The sequence below is a fragment of the Sesamum indicum genome, linkage group LG3 (genome assembly GCF_026168435.1).
Source record: "Sesamum indicum cultivar Baizhima isolate 11 linkage group LG3, ASM2616843v1, whole genome shotgun sequence".
Classification (NCBI taxonomy): Eukaryota; Viridiplantae; Streptophyta; class Magnoliopsida; order Lamiales; family Pedaliaceae; genus Sesamum; species Sesamum indicum.
Window position 1 is genome coordinate 9,209,323 of NC_142659.1, and position 15,474 is coordinate 9,224,796.

Genomic DNA, 15,474 nt, shown 5'->3' on the forward strand with positions numbered 1-15,474 from the left:
TTAGAACAAATTAGACCCACTTCAAAGGGAGCAAACCCCCTAATCAACACAAGTTTAGTCCCTCCAGACGGGGGGCTGTTCTCTCACTCTCTAAGCAATTCTTCAAGTACTTTACAATCACACTACTACTTGTTCTTGCATTCTTTATCAATCTCATTCACTATAGCTCAATTTCACTCGAATTTATTTTATCAAAAATGAAATAATAACTTGGGCACTAGAGTACTAACATCTTTTTTACAGGTTATCTCCTCAGAGCCCTCATACGGTTTGCCCCAAATTTCGAACGATAGTCCATATTTATGGGACCCGTGTTGTTTTCGCACGCATCATGTAGCATTAAAAGTAAGGCAAGATTACAAAATTAATATGGTAAATATGGGGGTGGCAAATTAATCTGGTAACTACTAAACTGACAGTTTTAGTCCTATACATTATAATTTAGTGGCAATCTTGGTCCTTCAGGCCAAAATTATCTAAAAATTAGCCGAACAAATTGGGGTTTAGGGTTTCGATTGCCAAGTGGTCTTAACTTGAACAAGTGGCATCATACATTGCTGATGATTGGTAGTTTTGGCTGGAAGAATCAAAATTGCCACTAAATTAAAACATATAAGGCTAAAACTGCCATTAAATTAGAACATATAAGAGAAGTCAATTGATGGTGTCGTTGATAGAAACTGAATGGAGGGATACGTGCACCATGGGGAGGCGAACACATGAGTGTTGGTCCGCCTACGAGATGATCACTGGTGGAGGAGATGTGACAAAAAAACTAGTTGTGGGTGCGGCAAAAGAAGTGGTGGAATATAAATAGAGAGAACAGGACAGATTGTGGACGAAAATGAATGGGCCTGGGTGTAGCACCCCCTTCGCTACAAGAGCTATATCTACCCTAAACGTCATAGTTATAGTAATCTCTGTGTTCATATAGATACATTTGCACATAATCATCTAATCAATTTGCATACGTAATCCAAACACGTCATAATAGGTATTATCAACCGATAACATTATATATATACATATCAAACACCACAAGTAATCTCCATGCTTATGTTCCCTCTATACAACAAAATATGATCTGTACTCTAACTGACAACGAGGAGAAAACAACATACTGGCCCAACCTGCCTGAGTATAGCACGTAGACCTAATCTTCAACAGTCAAACACCTCAATGTCTACTCCTAAAAGAAAATATCAACAGAGGAATGAGTCTGCCACTCAGTAAGTAAATAATCAGCCCTATATATATATGTATATCAAACACAACCCAAATAGGACAAGTAGGCAACATGCATGGATTACAGTCAATTTAACTCCAACATAATCAATTGTAGTACACCACATAGCTATCTCACAATAAAATAATCAATTAAACTTTCTTTTTCCTGGTTTGCTTACCAGAAGGTGATATCGTGTTTTTCCCGTCAACTCAATCTCACCGTTATATAAATTTAAGTGAATCCCCTTGACAGCCGGCTCATTTTTCTTCATTGTTGGCCACCAGTAACAGGGTGTCAAATCCCGATACATCTTGGTACTGCCAGGATACATAGCATACGGTGCGTAGTGCGCCTCGTGCATAACTTTCATTCTCAACTCCTCTACGTTCGGCACGCATATACGTTTTCCATTGAACAATGTACCATCTTCTTGGATTATAAATTGGTCGCTCTTTCTTTTTTGCACCTTAGCTTTCATCCTCAGTAAATATGGATCTCTAGCTTGTGCATCTTTAATTTTATCCTTGAGGGAGGGCTTCACTTGTATCGTAGCCAGTAGAATATCACCACCAATGCTAAAGTGTACATCCATAGCTCTGAGAGCAGTCGAATACTCTATGTTATAGCAGATCATACCCGCAAGTTTGTCCACCGTCTTTCTACTCCAAGCATCTGCTACAATGTTTGCCTTTCCGGGATGATAGTCAATGGTACAGTCATAATCCTTCAAAAGCTCCATCCACCTTCTTTGTCTCAAATTCAACTCTTTTTGTGTTTGGATATACTTTAGACTTTTGGGATCTGTAAATATTTGAAACGTCTCCCCGTATAAGTAATGCCTCCAGATCTTCAATGCATGTAATATGGCTGCTAACTCCAGATCATGGGTCGGATAGTTTATCTCATGTGGCCTCAACTGCCTCGAAGCATAAGCTATAGCTCTCCCATGCTGCATCAAAACACACCCAAGTCCTTGTCATGAAGCGTTAGTAAATACAACATATCCTCCATTCTCAGACGGCAAAGCAAGGATAGGTGCTGAAGTGAGTCTCTTCTTCAACTCCTCAAAACTCTGAGCACATTTGTCATTCCAATTAAATGGTGCATTCTTCTTCAACAAGTTCGTCAGAGGTTTTGTGATTATAGAGAAGTCCGTTACAAATCTTCTTTAGAAACACCGTGCCCCAAGAAAGCAATTTTTTCCATCCAAAACTCACATTTTCTGAATTTACCGTACAATTGTTTCTCTCTCAGGATCTGTAAAATTGTCCGTAAATGTTGTTCATGTTCCTTGGGACTACTCGAATATATCAAAATATCATCAATAAACACAATCACAAATTGATCAAGGAATGGTTATAACGTCTTGTTCATCAGATCCATGAAAGTTGCAGGGGCATTCGTCAATCCAAATGGCATAATGACAAATTCATAGTGACCATACCTGGTCCTGAAAGCTGTCTTTGGGATCGAATCTTCCTCAATCCGTTGTTGCCAATATCCTGACCTCAAATCAATTTTAGAGAAAATAGTGGCACCCTTTAGCTAATAAAGCAGATCGTCAATCCATGTCAGAGGATACTTGTTCTTGATTGTGATTCGGTTCAGCTATCTATAATCGACACGTACTCTCATACTTCCATCCTTTTTCTTTACAAATAATACTGGTGCTCCCCATGGTGAAATACTAAGTTGGATGAACCCTTTATCCAATAGCTCTTCTAACTGCTTCTTTAATTCTTTCAATTCTGACGGAGCCATTCTATACGGTGCAATTGAAATAGGTGCCGCCCTATGAATAGTATCTATTTCAAAGTCTACTTCTCGATGAGGTGGTAGTCCAGGTAATTCATCAGGAAAAACATCAGGAAATTTCCTTACCACTGGAACGTCTAATACACCCGGACTAACTTTCATGGTATCGTGCACACTGGCTAAATACGCCCCATACCCTTCTTTAATTAGATTAAAGGCGGTCACAACAGAAATTAAGCATTTGGGTATCACTCTTCTTTCCCCCACTATAACTGTCTTCATCTGCCCATTAAATCAACCATCACCTCTTTTGCTTGACAATCACTAAAGCATGATTACTAGCTAACCAGTCCATCTCCAGAATGACATCAAACTTCCTAAGGTCTATTACAACCAGATTTGCATATAAAGTAACACCCTCCACCACTATTGGACAAGATCTCACCACTGTATTTCACTAATACAAACCCACCAGCAGGCATATAAATCATGTCCAAATGGTTCTATTTTAGCATGTACATGAGATGCAAAATTACGTGATATAAATGAACAAGTAGATCCTGGATCAATCAATACATGTCCACTAGAATCGCAAATAGAGAAGGAACCAGTGATAACCTCGGGTGCCGTAGGCATACACCCTGGCTTGTGGTTGAGACTGACTACTTTGTCCTGTTGACATCATGGAAAGATTCCCGCTACCTCGACCACCTCTACCTCGTCCTCTGCTCGTACCTGCCCGTTGTGAGTTTTCCCCCACACTGCTAAACTCTGAAGTCTGAGATCCTCTGGAATTATCCCTCCATGTAGGACAATCCCTTATAATGTGTCCTGGTTGATGGCAACAATAACATACAATTGGTTGAGCTCCCCAACATTCACCAATATGTCTCCTACCGCAATTAGCACAAGAGGGAATAGATCTTCAACTGAACGATCTGGCTGGACCTGGTCTTGCTCCAGATCTAACCGAAGTAGGCCCGCCTCTACTCAAAAATACTAAAGAAGACTTGCTAGTCTGACCTACTCCTCTGCCTCTGAACCAACCTCTCTGCGGACGAGAGCCCCTAAAAGAAAATGCACCACTCTGTCCCACTGTAGGATTTAGGTTACCTATTAATTTCTTTCGTTTAGCTTCAGTTGAACTCCTTTCAATGGATGTCTCTTCTGCCCTCAGTGCCGCTTCTAGCAGCGCACCATAACTCGGAGGTTTGATTGCTATTTTCTCCCGTATCTCAAGTCTCAACCCCCTTTCAAATATGTCTCTTCTCAATTCATTGGTGCTCACTTTTTCTGGGGCATATTTTGACAATCTCACAAATTGTAGTTCATATTCAGCAACAGATAACTTATTTGCTTTAATTCCAGGAATTCAACTATTTTACGATTTCTGTAGACTGGTGGAGTATATTTGTCAGCAAATTCTTTCAAAAAGTCATTCCACGTCAAAGTAGCTGGTCGGTTCCTGCTCCCTGGGACTGTTTCCCACCAATCTAAGGCATCTTTCTCTAGTAAGGACACTGCATACCTCAACTTTTGCTCAGAAGTACACTCGATTCTGTCCAACACCCTTTCCGTGTTTCTCAGCCATTCCTCTGCTTCAGCAGGATCAGTTGTACCGGCAAATACCTTCGCCCCCTGTCTCCTCATTATTTCGTAATTCTTGTCAATAACTACATCCTGTGACTGTGATGGTGGCCGTGGAGCCATCCTCTGCATCATTTTTAGGAACTGTTGCATAAAGGGATTTATTTCTAGTTGTGGAACATTTCTATTTTGAGATTCTAACCCCTGATGTTTTGATCTTGAATCATGACCCTGCACAGACTCTAATGACTCAGTTGGGTCAGCAGCATTTTCCTTTGGCTCTTCCATCCTATATGAAATGCACACATGTGAGTAGTTTTCTAGTATATACATCTTACGTATAATATTATATTTTCATCTACTATCCCTAGGGAATCTAATCCCTGCTCTGATACCACCTAATGTAGCAGCCCCTTGGTTACAAGAGTTATATCTACCCTAAACGTCATAGTTATAGTAATCCCTGTGTTCATATATATACATTTGCACACAATCATCTAATCAATTTGCATACATAATCCCAACACGTCATAATAGGTATTATCAACTCACGACATTATATATATACATATCAAACACCACAAGTAATCTCCATGCTTACATTCCCTGTATACAACAAAATATGATCTGTACTCTAACTGACAACGAGGAGAAAACAGCATACTGGCCCGACCTGCTTGAGTATAGCGCGTAGACCTAATCTTCAACAGTCAAACACCTCAAAGTCTACTCCTGAAAGAAAATATCAACAGAGGGATGAGCCTGCCACTCAGTAAGTAAATAATCAGCCGTATCTATATATGTATATCAAACACAGACCAAACAGGACAAGTAGGCAACATGCATGGATTACAGTCAATTTAACTCCAACATAATCAATTGTAGTACACCACATAGCTATCTCACAATAAAATAATCAATTAAACTTTCTTTTTCCTGGTTTGCTTACCAGAAGGTGATATCGTGTTTTTCCCTTCAACTCAATCTCACCGTTATATAAATTTAAGTGAATCCCCTTGACAGCCGGATCATCAATCTCATTTCGCATCATAGCTCTTTTATTTTGCATCATAGCTGTTTTCACATCACATCTTTTTCATATCGCATCAAAGCTCTTTTCATTTCATTTCTTTCTCATATCGCATCAAAGTTCTTTTCATTCATTTCGCCTTATAGGCTTTTTAACACGTCAACGGGTATTCACGCCACAATATAAATTCAATTTCCACCACTCCTTCATTTTCACATAGCACCATTCTTGTAAGCAACTAATAATGTAAAACAGTATATCCATATATTCTCATTTTCAGACATCCACAACACATCAAACAACAAACATAATATTTCAACGCATTTCCTCATTCTACGTACACAATATCGTCAATCAATCAAATCATTTCATCACTCATATACTTTCAGATAAATCAACGTCACCATGAACCACAAATTTATATAATAGTAAAGCCACAAATAAAGGGGACATATATAGATAATACTAATTATTTACTTACCTCAACTTCACAACGTTTTTATCTACTCGATCGGTAATTGTCAATCCTTCCACCTTACCACCGTATCCTATAATGAGTTATACCACATACAATTAATATATCGAGAATATCGTAATTTCTTTTAAATACAATATTAAATATTATTGCGTACAATTTCTAATAATTCTTTAATATTCCATTTCTATCGAAGTACAAATCTTCGTTTTCCTCTTTATTAAGATACCATTTATTAAATATAATTTTCAGAATATTTTTATGAATTTTCTATCAATTTCTCGCTACTATACAATTTAATTAAACAATAATATATACAATTGCGTGTTTGGTTAATAACTCCGATGGAATTGTATAAATTGGCTATAACAATATTCAAATCTAATGAATTTAATAATCTAATTAACCGATGATATCATTTTTATATTAAATTTGATATTTAATTCGACACTATTTTAAATAGCCAAACTCGTAAAATATTACGATTAAATAGTACATCGCTCAATATAAATAACATTTAATAAACGAGCTAATTAAATACTATAATTATATAAATTAACAAAAATTATAATTATAATTCGTACCTCTGTTCCTTTCTCTTTCTTCTTGCTGAAAGTGTGTGTGTGTTGTGTGTTATGTACCAAGACAGAAAAATAATGAGAATGAGAGAGTGAGGCGGTGGGAGGTGGCCCCCACTTCCCACTCTCAATTCTCTCACTCTCTTTTCTTTTTATATATATATATATGTATTATTATTTACTAAATATGTACATTATTTACTAAGATATATATACATATACTAATATATACATATAATTTACTAATATTTATACATAATAGTATTATTATATATTATTATTGTATTTTTTCATTAGACTTTTAGCAAAAAACACATCACGTCCCTCCTAAATTTTCTTAATTAATATAAGTTGTCCCCAAATATTATAACGAACTCCAATTGAATTCGTTTAAGTTTTATTATATTCCAATTATGAACCATAATTTAGTGGCTAATTAACTAAATTTTACGAAAATTCATTAAATTGATCATACAATTATGTATTATAATATTTGGGGCGTCACACTGGGTGCATTCAACTCGCCGGAGGATGGGTAGTTGATTGGTGATGGTATCGAACAGTGGGTAAATCAAACGGCGGTGAATTTTGATGAGAGAGAAAATAAATCTAGATTTTAGGAAAAGACTATAATTAGCAACTGGGGGCACATTCGAACCCCAACTAAAAAGCATGCAGTAGGGTTAGAATCATTGTTAGACGACTAGTTTAGTGATGGTGCGAGTGGTTGAAGACTTGTCGCAAAAACAATTCTGGCGACCGACTATGATATGGTGGTATTTGTGTTAGTTGACCATTCTTTGCCACGTTATGTTCATTTGTCACCGAAACCCTAAGCCCTAATTTGATTTGATAATTTTCGATCACTTTTGACCGGAAGGACCAAAATTGCTATAAATTTCAATCATAAAGGACCAATATTGACATTCTTACAGTTACTAGACAAATTTTGCCACCCCCAATACTTACGGGACTAATTTTATAATTTTGCGTTAAAAATAATACATTATTTTCTAAAATATATAGATATATTTTTCTTCTAACACATCTATTAATTTCGTAAAGGTTTATAAATAATTCAAAACTTACTATATGTAAAAATAAATTTATAAAATAAATAATTATATAAAATATATAAATTTTAGCATTAAAAAGTAATAAAGTAATACATTATTCTTTAAAATACATAATATATAGTGTTTGCTAACATATTTATTAATTTAATACAGATTTATAAATATTTTTAAGCATACAATAAGAAATAATAAATTTATAAAATAAGAATAATAATATAAAATAGTATATAAATATTAGCAATAAAAACAATACATTGATTTTCAAAGTACAAAAATATATTCTTTCGGCTAGAATCTCGATATTTTTAGGTATAATTTTTTAACAAAAAAAATAATACAACATATTAGTTGTCTATAAATATTTAATATATTGTAACATTATTATCAATTTATATTGAAATACATCTACATATATCGGTTTTATATATAGAATGGTTGAGCTTACAAAATACAAGTTGGTTGTTGGCTTATAGATAAGTGGTAAAGAGATTAAATTTTAATTAAATTGATTAGGGTTCGAACCTATGAGCAACAAAAATTTCCAATAATTAAGTGCATGCCACATCATCAATTTCATTACCTGTGTGGAAATCCCAAAGGATACGTCGCAAACTCCCGCAAAAATTATCAAAAAATTGAGTAAGAACCCTAAATCGAACTAAATTTACTACTTTTTGATGCTAGATATAGATAATTGGGACAAAATTAAAGGACCAAAATTTTGGTTTCCTTTTATATATTATTTTGATGCTATTCATTTTAAATTTTGTTGTACCCTAGTAAATTAATATTTTTTGATTTTTTTAATAAATTAATTAAGTAGAAATATTATTTGCTTATACATTGATTTTTTTTTTAGTTGGATACACTTTATAATTGTCCAAGTAGTTTAGAGGTATTACAAATCTTAAATAGTCTTCTTTTGATAGATAATTTTATTCTTTTACAACTAATATTGATTTATTGTTAAAAAAATTAGTCGATTGTCTTTTCACAATGAAAATAAACACATGAGATATTCAAACTTTTATTTAGAGTATAGATATAGATAGATTTGTTATTAATACATTTGGCTAAATTGCATTTTTTGTTGGGCACATTAGGGGTGGCATTATCATAACACTCAATTTCAAAGGTGGCAATTTTGGACATTAATTAAGATTTAACTGTTATATAATTTATGAGTCCCCCAAATTAATCGAAAACTGATGATGTGGAATGTTTTAGGGTTTCAAGGTTGGGGCTTTTGCTAATTAAACTCCAAAAATTTTAAATTCTTACCACATAAGAGGTTTAAGTGGATAAAACCCCAATATAGGAGGGTGACATGGATAAAATCTCCCAACAATTCTATAAGGGCTCTTTCCAATGGATAAACCCCACGAGATAAGAGGGTTACATGGATAAAATCCGCCAACAATTCGGTAAAGGGTGCCTGCCTCCCCCTCCCCCTTCCCCTCCCCCCTTTTTCCTTTGATGGCCACATCATAATGGTATTCGGAGGATTCCATGCTCTTAAGCCTCCTGTGTATAGGATTTAATTTTTTTGGGACTTAGTCAACAAATTTAGCCAAATTCTAAAACTATAAAGAATGCCACATCATCATTTTCAATGATTTTGGGAGACTTTGATAGCCAAAGTCCTCAAATTTTTCAAAATTAAAATTTAATATTCTAAATGGCCATCTTCAAAATTGATGTGCTTATACAACAATTTTTCTAAATTACTTAAAGGTATATATATATATATATATATATATAAAAGGAGAAAAATGCAGAGACTCCCAAGGCATCTTTATAATAATTTGTTAAAATATTATTGTATAATAATAATTTAATTAAAATATTATATATTTTAATTAACAATAAAAAAATATTTTATTACTTAATAAAATAATAATTAAATATTATTTAAATTAAATTATAAAAAAATTTGCGGTGGCGGCGGCGGAGGAAGAGGGCTCCGAGCCTACCTCACCCCTGGGCAATGGCCGTCGCCCTTTTATCGCCCAAGAAGGGCGGCGGGAGAGAGAAACGGGGGTTGGAGGTGAGAGGGGGGGGGGGAAGAAGAGGGTGGGGGAAGAATGGGGAAGACGACGGGATGGCGGGTAGGGGGGAAGGCGGGGGGGTGTGAGGCTGGGGGTGGGGTTTATAATTATTATTTTAATTTATTTTATAAATTATAATTATATATATTATATATATATTTTAATAGTATGAAATTATATATATTTTAAATTAAAATGAGGTAATATTGCAGTTTTCATCCTATATGTATAGGGATATGACAAATTTGGTCCTCTAACTTTTACGGTGGCAATTTTGGTCCTGTATCTTTCAAATATTCGCAATTTTGGTCCTTCAGCCCATTTTAGGACCATTTTTCCCTTCTAGCAAAAAATTAACCCTAGCCTCTTTCATGCTCCAAGTTTGGCCTAACATGCTTCTAAAATAATTTAAGCCCACATGAATTCATACTTGTTTTTCGACCGCCTTGTTCCCGGGTATTCCAAGTCCTCGATTTTATAAATTTTTTCCAACCACACTACCACAGCAGATGGTTCACAGGTACTTCGCTTATTCAACAACAAACAGCACAATCCTATTTCGTTTCCTACCTTAGGGCGTGAAAGGGACTCTAATATGGGGACTTAATAGAATTTTGGATAAACAAGTTGAATAGAAGCCTAACTTTTTATTGAAGAAATATAGAAAATATTACATAGATATTATTCCTCCATTGGAGAAGACAACTCTTTAGCCTCTCATATGATAGAGTACTTGACTTGTTGAGGAAACTCCCATATACTGAGAGATTAAAATACTACAAAAGCTTGAGAAATTCAGAATTCTAATATTTTGAAGAGTAGGAGAAGTTTTCTGATAATCTCCTGCTTTGTTGCATCTTTATTTATAAGTGTCCGCTAACTTCAAATTCAGACTTCAAACTTGTTTTCTGATGAGTTCATTGCATTTGTCATAATGGCTTGTCGGCCATGTGACTTCCAGCTGGCTTTCTTGCTTTGTTGACTATTGGCCCTTGTTGTTTTCTACTGACAGTTTTGTCCTTGCTTTTTTTACATTTTCTAATTTTTACTTCTCTTTGTAAAAAATTTTTCTTTTTCCTTGTCCTGCTCTGGTTCGGATTTATTTTATGTGACTCGAATTTATGTTCTGAACAAGGGCTTCTCTTATTTTTCACAGCAAGAGCATATATGGTTATGCCATTTTTCAACATGTAACATGTTGCATGTCTTCATCCTTGTTGCTTCGGTCACCGACAACTTATTATTCCCTGATTAACATCCGCTTCTTTTCAAATGAGCTTTCTGCGAACTCGGTGCTTTTTCCTGTCATGGAATTTAATAAGAACGATCCATTAACTTTGTTTAAGAAAATCTTGAACGGATACTTGACTTTGTCCATCTGGTAGAGATACTATCTTCACTAATGGTTGATACTAGGGGAGCTTCTCCTGAGGCAACTTTAATTTTATTGAAAGCCATCATATCTGGTCTCTGCAACTTCATGAAACGAAATGCTAGATGAGACCCTTTTCTCGCTGTTTCTGGAGCAACTGATCGAATTTTATCTCCAGAACATCGCGTCTTTTTAGGTGGGTTTTTTTTTCATGAATCAAAGACCGCCCCACTAATCCATTCCACAAGTTTTGAGATTTTCGGAAAACTTGGTGACATAGTATGAACTGAAACAAGAGCTCCAAAATCATGCCATTCTGGAACATCTCTTAGTTTTGACCCTTCTAACATCCAGATCCCATTATATTTTTCGGATGTTTCAATAATGGTCTTGCCTGGGTTTACTCCTTTGAGAAAAATTAATTTTTCCTACATACGCTGGTAGTCCTACCAAGCAGAAGAAGATATCAACTTGTTAGTACTAACCTTAGAAGTGCCCTTCATCGGCCTAAGGCTAATCTCTCCCTCTTTAACCCCAGAGGTGTTGGGTTGACTTGAATCAACAAGAGTTTGCACTTCCTGTTACTGAATTGTTGCCGTTGCACTAGAGACTGGTGATGGCCTTATGCAATCGGTACTTGAATCTAACGCTACAGGTCTAGATCCTTGTACTCTAAAGGCATGTTTTGGGTCATGCTCCCTCAACTTGTGAGTCATCCCCGAAGGTGATGCCTTCCGAATCGGTTCTCGTAAATCGTTCCATAGCAATGTGGATGCTAATAAGTAATTTCTTATTGCGACCTGGACAGTGTCTAGATCAGCCCTTTGGATTTGTCCAACAACATGGGTATTAACCTCTAGCTGTCCGAACTTTCTATCAAGCTCCTCAAGGTTTTTTTCCCAAGTGCCTTAGTCTCAACATGATGGAGTTTGGTTCAGATGCCTCCATCTCTCGTCAGAAAATCTGCAAGAATATTTTCATGATATTTTATAACGATAATATTATAACAATAATATTAGCATTCAGCTTGCCATCTATAATACAAGCATTCTCTATTTCGACTCTAGTTTATTTTTTAAGAAAGTCTTCAGATATGTATTATTAACTTTTAAAGTAAATTCTTTAGCAAGTAAAAATAAAGGCCATTTCATAAAAGCCTTCCAAATCGCAAAGAATTCTTTCTTGTTGATGTGTCAATCTTTGGCTTGTTGTTCTGAGAACAACCCTTCTGTATATCTACAAGGTTTTTCCTGTAGTTGTTTTTTTCATGAGCACTATTGCCCATCTATAATCATTGGCGTCTGTGTAGACTACCAATTCATCCCCGTCTTGTGGTATAGCAAGTTTTGGTAGGTTACTGCAAACCTGTTTCAGCTCACGAACCCTTTTTGTGTGAATTTCTTCCCATTTCCACTTTGAACTCTCTGTTTCTTTCAAAAGTAGTCGGAAATCCTTTCTATATCTTGCAAGATCCTTAATGAAGATTCCTGCAAAATTAGCAACTCCAAAGAAGCTCTGCAAATGCTTATTGTCTTTAAGCAAATCTAGAAAATTGCGGATTTTCTCCACACTATGGTCCTGTAACTCAATTCCTGTATTGTCATTAAGAATCCATAAAAATTCAATCTTATTGACAGTAATAGTAGCTTTCTTTTAAGAAAGTACTAAACCTTCTCTATATCAAGCATAAAAAAATATCTCAAGATGATTAATATGTTCTTTCATATTTTTTGATGCAATCAATATATCTCCAATATAGACAAATACGAATTCGAAGTAATCTTTAAAAAGATTATCCATTTTTCTTTGAAATATCTGGGTTGCGTTAGCTAAACCCATTGGAAGCGCATTCCAGATATATTGTCCTTGCGGTGTGGAGAATGCAGTAAATTTCTTTTATTTACTCTCCATCTTAATCTGATACAAATCAGATTTGCAATCGAGTTTAGAAAACACTTTTCCTCCTTTAATGCAATCATTAAGGGTCCTCTACTACGAATGTAATAACCATCAAACTCTAATATCTTATTAATGCCTTGAAAGTTAATTACTAATCTGGGCTTACCTCTCTTAATCTCACTATGGTTTCTTACCAGAAATCCAGGGCTGCTGTATGTAGAGATTCCAGGCTCGATGAGTCCAAGGCCGATATGCTCTTTGATAATTATCTGCATATGTTTTTTGTCTTCCATGTTCATCTGGTTAGGTTTGTATCGAACATACTCGTACTTGCATTCTTCCTTGAGCTTTAGAGTAGCTTCAATCTTGTTCCTATCCCACCATGCCAGAGGATTTTCATTGAAGTTCATTTAGATGAGCCTCTTGACATTCGTAAGGGAAAGCCTGCTTTCCTTGCTGATATCTAGCGATTTCATTTCCATTAGTGCTTCTTTGAGGTTCATAATTTTCCCCTCGGATTCCTTATGTATTGTTGCCTGAAAGACAAAAGAACTATACCAAATTTCCTCTTATCATGTATTTTTGGATGAGTTAATCTAGCATCAAAATCACCATGTTTGCTGCAAAAATTTATTGGCATTATCCTGTTAAATGCATTTTCTCTTTGCAAGATTAACAGTTAGTGGTAAAGATTAACAGATTCTTTTGATTATCCTGCATATATCTCGCAAATGTTTGGACAAGATTGTTACCTAGCATGATATCGGCACCTGTATCATGAAAGTAAATAGGAGGTGTTTTTATCCTTAACTAGGGCGATCTGAATGCTCCTTCGACCATGATCTTGGCTTCTCGTATTTCCTTATTGAGTATCAAGATTTTTTGTGAAAAATCCCTTCTTGCAATAATGGGTAAGGTTTTCCTTGCTTCTTTAGGGAAAACTCCAGGATTTGCCGTGAAAATTCTTGATCCTGAATCAATACAACATACCAACATATATGTCTATAAAAAAGGGACTTGTCATTCAATCTTTATGGTGACACCATCAAGACTGAATTCCATTCCGTTACCTTTTGTTCCCCATGGTTTATGGTCTTCTAGGAAACTTAACCCCAAAGTCTTACACCGATTTTCTCGTCCCGCAACACCTGCAACTAGAATTTCATGGCCTCCTATTTTGTAGCATGACTTCATATTTTCCAACAAAAGGTTGCTGTAAATGATATCAGTCATCACAAGGGAAAAAATTTTCTTTCTTAGTGATGTCAAATATTATTCTTTTTTTTTTTTTTTTTTTTTTTTGGAAAAGCCGCCTGTGCCTAGGCGGGGGGTTTGGCGGACCCCTACCTGTTTATTAACTCGAAAAATTATAGAGTGTACAATTGAAAAGCGGTAAACAAGGAGTACTTACTCCCTTTACAATCAAAGAAAATTCTAATCTATGTGCAACATTAGTGATTAACACTAAAAAAATACAACACAACTCTATTGAGCCTAGAAAGCAAGTAGAATTGGCCTGTCATGCCCATCCCACTAGTACAACTCCGTAGTGCCCTCACCAATCTCTCCCCAATGCCCGATCTCAAGCTCACCGGCGAAGGTATGGAGTGCCCATTTTATCAAGTCGGATAATGCCTCGCAGTACTCCCGTAATGTCCTCCTGATACATAACTCGAGTCAACTGGCGAGAAGCGGCATCCTTCGCAAGATGATCAGCCGCTCCATTAGCCTCTCGAAAAATATGTCGTACGTCCGATCCTAATTCCTGCTGGAGCTGCACAATGCGCATGATCAAATGCTGCACCTCCCATATCCCAGATGCCCTAGACTGTAAGAGTTGGAGAACGACTGTAGCATCCACCTCAACCACTATGGGTGCTAAACTGTGTGCTCGAGCTAGCTCTAAACCTCGCCAGACAGCAGTAAGCTCTGAGACCACACTAGTGGCTGTGCCCAAAGCAAACTGGTATGCCAAACGCACCTGTCCATCTGCATCCCGAATAATGCCTGCCGCTGCTGCCGGCCCGGGATTTCCGAGCGATGACCCATCCGAATTAAGTTTGAACCACGCCGGAGAGGGGGTACTCCAACGCACCACTCTGGGTGCCTGAGGCGCTATCGGCCTGAAGCAGAATCCCATAGCCAATGCCCGGTGCAAGTCACCCTTCCATTGTATGCTCGTCATGATCCGAGCTGCATACAACGTGCGGAGGTGGCGCTGAACCTCCAATATGGTGCCCGTGGCTGTAAAATGTGCCCCATGATATTTTGCAGCATTGCGCTGCGTCCAAGTAGACCATAGGATCAGAAATGGGACCAAAGTGCAAATATGCAAATCCGAGTGAAACGGGGTAGAGTATCGCCAAAAATGCACCAGATTAACCAGGTCCCCGGTTTCACACAGCTGAAGCCCAAAGACATTAGCA

General features: G+C 36.4%; 1 long non-coding RNA gene across 1 annotated transcript; it reads right to left on the minus strand.

The window, feature by feature from the left end:
* Positions 1 to 5,116: 5,116 nt before the first annotated feature.
* LOC148788657 (uncharacterized) lies at positions 5,117 to 6,755 on the minus strand. Its single transcript, XR_016064961.1, has 3 exons — positions 6,660 to 6,755; positions 6,082 to 6,148; positions 5,117 to 5,302 (listed from the first exon to the last, which is right to left on the minus strand). It is a non-coding gene; the product is annotated as an uncharacterized LOC148788657 (long non-coding RNA).
* Between the last annotated feature and the right edge of the window lie 8,719 nt (positions 6,756 to 15,474).